Consider the following 8,114-nt stretch of genomic DNA (forward strand, 5'->3'; position numbering starts at 1 on the left):
AAAACATCAATCAACCAATTAATCAAACAAAACACATAGCTAAAAATGTTGTAAATGGTTCTTTTGGAGTGGGGAGAAAGGTGCTGGAGGAGGTATGAAGGAGTGCTATTTTTCACAATAGACCATTTAATTGCATTCTTTTTTTTAAAGATTTATTTTATTTATTTGAGAGAGAGAGAGAAGGAAAACACGAGCCGGGGAAGGGGCAAAAGGGGGAGGGAGTGGGAGAGAGTCCTCAAGCAGAGTCCCCACTGAGCAAGGAGCCCGAGGTAGGGCTGGATCCCAGGACCCAGGGCCATGAGATCATGACCTGAGCCAAAATCAAAGAGCTGGACGCTCGACTGACTGAGCCACCCAGCCATCCCTAATTTGCGTTCTTTAAACTGTGTGCAAATTATTTAACTACCTAAAAATGTATTTAAGAGGTGACCTAATAATATCCAAACATGGAGAAATTTGTCTTTTCAGGATAACTGCTTGTTGTATTTGTGAAGTCAAGATTTTGCTTAATGCTGTGTTCTGGTAAGGGCTGTTCTATAGGAGTTTCTAAACAGATGAGGCATTTCCTTTCCTGGAGCTGTGTGGTCCACACAGCTGTGTGGCTAATAGTCCACACTCGCCAGCCTGGCCTGGCTTGGCTTATATACAGTTATGGATTAAGGCCCCAGTCCATTGCCCTGGCTCATCTCCTGGGTTCTTTATAATTCTGTGGGCCTCTGGCAGAGGTGTGGTGTAAAGGACAGAGCACTGGCTTTGTAGACACACAGACCTGAGGTCAAACTTCAGCTCAATCATATGCTATTCATGTGACCTCAGAAAAGTTACCTAATCTCTCTGAACCACGATTTCATCATCTGTAAAATGGGGCAGTGCAAAACTTACCTCATAGTGGTGCTGAGGGATTAAATGCAATTATAAAGCACTTGGAAGATTCTCGAAAAATATCCATTCCCTCTCCTCTGACATAGTAATCTCACAAGTTCAGAGAAGTAATGATTTGAATCATATTGTGACGGTGTCTGTTTAACTTGAATACAATCGGGTGGAAAATTTAAAGTATGTATTTAAATATATGTTTGTTTTTATCTTTTACATGAGACAAAACAACCAGTTCTTCCATCCCAGATGGATATGCTTTAAAAATAATCGATTTGTTCAAATTAGATAGCTATTTTGATGTCTTGTAGACATAATTTGAGTGTTTATGTGTTACATGTGGTCTAGTAGCATGAAAAGACTCCAGAAATGCTCAAGGCCTGTATTTGATGGAAGAGTCAAAACATGCCCCATCCAACCAGTCTCCCAAATTGCTACATAACCCCTTGAGACCCTGTGAATCATAGTTTATAAACAACTATTCATGGATCCAGGTATTCCCCCTAGGGTATTATTTATGTGAGGCTGCTAAAGAGCAATTTTTTTTTTTTTTTTTTTGGCCTTGCTAAGTATTAACTCTAGTGCCTGGCTCACAAAGACAAAGGGATGTGAGGGTGGAGAAGAATCCACTTAAGAAGAGCTTAAGAGACCCCTTGCAGAGAAAAGATGGCAAAAAAGAAAAAAAAAAGTGTCAGCCTTTGAGTAAAAATCTTCCTAAGGAATAAGAACATGTGGTTCTAGGGTCCTCCATAATCCAGATGCCAAGAATAAATGATCCTGGTTGATGAAGAGCAACCTGCCCCTCACTCAACTTTGTAATTCTGCCCCAAATGGATTTCCAGATGAAAAGATTAAAAAACAAAACAAAACCAAACCAAACCTCCCTATGTTGCTGCCTCTCAAATCTGCACAGATATTGACAGTTCAGTGCCTATTTTCCACATCGAATTTCTGTCATTTGATAAAAATATTTTCATCTTATATATTTTTTTAAAAATGCAACCAGTAACCATTCTTATTTTTCCAGAATTGGCTCAGGTTAAAATAGATTTCTCCCCTTTGATCTAGGTGAAAGAACATTGAGGTTCTCCTTTGTGTTATTCCATTTTCTCTACCTCAAACAGGAACAAAAATCCTTTCCATCATTCATCAATTGAATTAGTCAGTTCCTTGAATTGAGCACCTGATAAACTGGCTGGGAGGCGCTCATTTTCTATTTAGGGATGATGGTGGAGGGAGAAGAACCTAGATTTGGAAATAGACAGTGATGATAAGATGACAATAACAATATGTACAAAGGTTAAGATAGCATTAAAGCTAGTAAGGCCAACCATGGGGTTTTCTGGAAAGGCTTCCACAGATGAGGTGAAGTTTTGGCTTGGTCTCGAAGGCCTTGTGAGAACTTGCCAGTCAGGCAAAGGGAAATTGAGGACATTTGTGAAGGATAGCAAAGGAATGGTGAATGGTCAAGGAATAGAGTTTAGAACCAAATGGTATTTTGGGGAATGGCATGAAGCTCCATGTGGCTAGGGTAAATATGGGAAGGTGGTAGGAGGTGAGAAGCAGGAAGTAGGTAACAAAAGTGACAGGCTCCAAGATGCATTGTCAAGAGAACACTTGGAGAACACGGGGAGGATGTGCTGGAGTAGGCGAAACACTGGCTAAGAGTCATTCTGGTGAGGGATATGGAGTTCCTGAGCTATGGCAATAAGTACATCAAGCAGGAGATAATAAGTCATCAGAAGTCACTGAAAAATGTAAGGTACTATGTAAAATCATAAAAAGATACTAATTCCTGGTATTATTATCTGTCCTAACTTGGAGTGTGTTGTGACAGTCCATCCCCAGTGGCCAATCTAATGTACAATGTCATCTAGAGTAGGTATGTGCTACCATCACCGTCCCCTCGTGACTTCCCAGAATTCATTATGAAGGCTATTTGCAGAGCAAGCTCATTTTAGTCTCTTTAAAACATCATAAAATAAACGTAGATTGCCCGTTTCATTTTCTTCAAGTACCCTGCAGAAGACAATTAACTTCGCTTCTAGCACAAAAGATAGCGTCAGTATAACTTTTGTGGAATTGGTAGAATAGTGAAATCTAAGGATGTGACCAAAGATGCCTGCGATTTTATAGGCTTTTTCATTCTGATGAATGAATTGATGGCTTTGCCACAGCATTTTTAGCATTCTAGGCTTGTGATAAAATGGAATCCAGTTCAAGTTTCTTTCAACCTTCATTTTAAGGAGCTGTATGGCATTTGTGATTAGATATGTAAACATTTGTCAATATACATGTTTGGATTGGACAATGATTTAACATTCTGACCAAATACCTATGCTAAATCCATCAATAAGACAGCTGAGGAAAGAATTTCTGGAAGAATTTTTACTGTTCTTCAGTGTTCCTCGGCCAGGAAGTCACAGGAAATAATGTATTGTGGTGCATATTTCCCTGCAGGATTTGGTGTGTTGTTCATTGTGCAGCATTGTGCTTTCCAGATGCCTTGTACTTTTTTCACGTTTTTGTGCTTGCTTTTCCCTTCAGGATAATTTGATGAAGTCAGTTCCTCAGAGAGAGAAAATGTCTTTTTTATTTTTTTAAGGTCAGGCACTTTCCACTCCCCACCCCCCACAACAATTGAGAGATAAACTTGATTAAACAAAAGACTGAAGTAGCCAAAATTAATTATTTTGACATACAAAGTAAACATGATTGCAATATGAAATAGTCATTAGATAATTTGAATAATCTAATCAGATAAGTGTTTCTGATTAAACGAAAATAAAGTCTGTCAAAATTGGAGCAGTTGAAGAGGTAGTAAATTAGAACCTGGAATATGAAAATGAAAACCACCCTCTTCTGAGAGAACCTCACTATTATTTCATTACATATGGTTTTTACTTTCAAGTTTGTGCTTTTCTTCGCACTTACCTTTACCCTGTCTTTATTGGAGAGTGAAACATTTTCCCTACTCTTATGTGGGAAAGTAGTATAATGCTTTTAAGTCAGAACTGATATTCTTAAGTTAAGCAACTGTTTTTGTTTTTGTTTTTTAGAGATTTTATTTATTTATTTGAGAGAGAGAGAGAATGAGAGAGAGCACATGAGAGGGGGAAGGGGCAGAGGGAGAAGCAGACTCCCTGCCGAGCAGGGAGCCCGATGCGGGTCTCGATCCCGGGACTCCAGGATCATGACCTGAGCTGAAGGCAGTCATTTAACCAATTGAGCCACCCAGGCGCCCTTGTTTGTTTTTTTTTAAACACCTATACCACTGGTTTTTCAACCCTGTCTGCATATTAGAATCACCTGGGAAATTAAAAAAAAAAAAACCAACTCACAGACTCCACCCCCAGAATTACTGATTCAGTTGGTATGGGGTAGGGCCTGGGTGTTCACATTTCTCAAAACCTCCTAAGCTGACTCTAAAGTACAGTCGAGATGAGACCAATGACCTCCACTGTTCTTTGTCCAAGTGTCCCCAGGCTCATTTTCAACCTGCCAAACTTGACTCCCTATCCCCACTTAAAGACTGCTCTTGGGATAACTGTGGCAATTAAGAGCAGTAGTTTCCAAGGGAGGGGACCACGATGATTTATTAGGGTGCAGGGGAAAAATGACAAGTTCTATCTCTATTTTTAAATCTCATCCTCTAATGATAGCTGTTTTTAAAATACTTTATGCTGCACATACTGTATTAGCACAATAGACTTTTTTTTCTTTCAGGTGGGGATGCACTATCAAAAAAGTTCACAACCGTTGAGGTAGGCTGAACAGAAAACGTCCTTTTCCCCATCACTTAGGTTCCATAATTCTTTGCTGTCATCAAGAGTAGCTCAAATGTTTTTGTGGTCAACTGATTGATGTAATCATTTGTTTGTTTGTTTATTTATTTATGATTTTTTTCCAGTAATCTCTGTACCCAACATGGGGCTCAAACCCACAACCCTGAGATTAAGAGTTGTGTACTCCACTGACTGAGCGAGCCAGGCCACCCCACTGCAGTCTTTTAGAGCTGTGTATGGAGTCTGACAAGGTGTTCTCCACCTCACAGCTGGCCCCTTCTCTTAGTAAAGTTTTCCCTAGCCCTTAGCTGTTCTAAAATGCACAAGCCCTTTTGGGTACAGCAATAGAAGGAGAGGCTTTAGCATAGAAATGACTGCAAAATAGCCCCTGATATTAAGAAATTGTTTTCAAGGTATAATAATGATATTGTGATTATTTAAAAAGAATAAAAAACATTTATCTTTTAGAGATACATGCTATATTTATGGATGAAATGAAACAGTACCTGGAATGTGCTTTAAACTAATATGAGAGTATTTTTAACCACAAAAATAAAAAAAAAAAAACGAATATGAGAATGAGGGAAATAGATGGAGTTTGGCACAGTTGGCTGTGATTTGACCATTACTGATTTGGAGTAATTGGGTATATGAAGGCCCTTATTATAGTCTGCTTACTTTTTTGTATGTTTAACTTTCTGTGATAGAAAGTTTTAAAAACCTGTTTGGATCATTTATGGTTCATTTATTTAAAGAGAAAATCCTCAGCCCAATTATAAGAGCATCCCAAACTACCACTATTGGGCCTGCACAATTTCAGATGGGGGTTTCCAATTGTGTTCTACAGTGAATCCCACTCCTTCTGGGCTGTCTTCCTCCTCCCTCTCTATCCTTACGCTCTTTCCTCCCACCACCCCCAGCCATGCCTGTCTCTCAACCTGCTATCCCTTTCGACAGTGAGTAGCTCCTCTTCTGTCTTTTCTCCTTCATCTGCCTTCATGGTTTTCTATCAAATCATTTTAGTTTCTGCTTCACCCCAAAACCCCCTCAGACAGCAAATAGTCAAACCTAGTCGGTGCTCTCGGTCCATTTCACCTGGTTTTGCCAAGCAGGCTGAGCCAAGCACAATCCTCCTTCGCTGTGCTTCTGTTCTTGGGGGACTGGTGTTCTAGCAGGGTGAGAAAAGCAGCTTCCCCTGCTTCTTTGGGGGGCTGATTCTTGATCTCGTAGCTCTGGCCTGGGGTCTTATCCTGTGTGTTCTGCGTCCTTGGGCATCATATCACAATCCTGCCTGTGGGGATTTCAGATATTTGCTGATTGGGAGGAGGTGACCTTTCTGCTCCCTTCTGCTGGGCCCAGTGGAAACCACCCCCCCTTCCTTGTCCTCATGAAACAGAAAGTCTTGATGCAGGTTTCAGAGTTTCTGTCGGGGGAATTTCTAGGATGCCTATTAATCTTCCTGAGTTTTTGTACTCTTTTTAAATATGAATTGCTCTGAAAGTCCCTAAAGCATTTATCTTCATAATTGTAACTCATCCCTGATATTTTGAGAATTTCAGGGTTTTCAAATAACTTGGATGTATGCAATCTCACTTGAACAATCATTTCTTTTTCTTTTATAATGCACACAGCACCTGCTTTGCACATTCCATGATGATAGGTGAGGAGGACCACTCTCAGCCACTTGGATGCAAGCTCCATTCCCCTGCTGGATCTTGCTTCCCCCACCCCCAACCACACACAACTTCCTGGTCCCCCACCCCTCGCCTGGCTATTAGATATTGCATCACCACCTCCCTTTCCCCTACTGCTCTGTGACCTACCACGTGAAAAGTAGTGCTCAGTGTGAACAAGCTGGCATCACAGTGTTGGCAGCTGCATTCAACTTGACCTATAGCTGGGCCTGTGTTGGGAAACTGAGGGGGAGGGGCGGGAGCCAGGAGAAGGGAGAAGAAACGGAGAATTGTTCACTTTCTCTTCTCTCTCTGCACTTCCAATTTTAGAGTGGGGCCTCCACTTCAGCTTGCAGTTCAAGGACACTAGGAGAGTTAAGCTTAGGACCTTCCAGCCTTACTTGCAGCCCCAGGACTGAGACCAAATAGGGGAAGGGGGGAGAAAGAGAAGACGCCAATGCAAGGCGGTCCTCCCATTGGCAGTTCTCGGGAGAAGGGGGGAAGGTGGGAGAGAGGTGAGAGAAGACCCGGCCAAGAGGGAGAGGAGGAGAAAATATTTACGGGTTCATTTGTTTCTTATGTTAGAAGAAAGCTGGATTATCATGTGCCCTGTTTAACTAAAATGCATTTCACTAGACTTCTGAAGAAGTATTTAAAATGTCCAAATGGTAGGTGAGTTATTGACATGCTAGGATTTGGGGGGCAAAATGAGGCAATTTTTCAGATACTTTGTAAAGCAAGAAGTTCAGAACATTGAAGAGACATTCATTTGTTGATGCATTTTCTAAGTTTCCTTCACAGCTCCTCAATAATATTCCATATAATATGTATTTCATACCAGGTTGATGTTTTCACTCAATTTTCCAGGCCATTGGAGGTAATTGCTTAAAACTCTTTCTTTTCCCTCTACAGACAAAGCCTATGTGTTGATAAGATTGGTTTATTCTTTTTGTGTAAATCCTGGCAGGAGCATATAGATAACATTTATCCTTTTTATGTAATTTGGCCACATAAGGAAATCCAAGAAATCCAGAAAAAGTACAAAAAACCCCCAAAACATAAAGGGTTGAAAGCTCAGAGAGAATTGCTCTTACTATTTGGTGTGTATCCAGTCAGCCTGCTGTACATACATCCATTTCTCCCTCTCTTTCTCCCCCAACAGGGACCACGTGTTCATTCTAGTCTGCATCCTTCTCTTTATTTCACACTGTACTATAGACATATGCCTATGTATGCAACAGAATTTTTTAAGTATGGATTTGATTGCAGTATAATACAAAAATGAAAATACACAAATTGTGAGTAGCTTGATGAATGTTGTCACAGTGAATGCACCCACGTAACCAACACATGCACGCATGTAACTGACTCTGGGGTGCACAGCAGCACTCACCAGCTCCCCAAAAGCCTCCCTCATGCCCCCTTCTAGGCACTGTGCTCCATCTCAGGTGTTCCCACTATCCTGACTTCCGAAGCAGAGAGGCTTCCCCGCCCCTGGTTTTGAAGTTTATGTAAATGTTGTATTTATAAAATAGATGGTCTGTTATAAAATATTTATTAAAACTATTGTGTGTATTTTTCATTTTTGTTTTTGTCTGGCTTCTCTCGTCCTTATGTGCAGAGCAGCATTATTCATTATACCTCAGGAGGGGCCAACAACACACATGCCATGCAAAATAGAATGGTTAAATACGCTGTGGTAGAAGACTACACAAAGAAATCTTCTGGAGGACATGCACACCCCTTTCTATCCTAGAAAATGGATTGTTAGGTTGTATGG

This window comes from Mirounga angustirostris, unplaced genomic scaffold (genome assembly GCF_029215605.1).
Source record: "Mirounga angustirostris isolate CCGP_5_RB_7025 unplaced genomic scaffold, mMirAng1.0.hap1 SCAF_1, whole genome shotgun sequence".
In the NCBI taxonomy this organism is placed as follows: Eukaryota; Metazoa; Chordata; class Mammalia; order Carnivora; family Phocidae; genus Mirounga; species Mirounga angustirostris.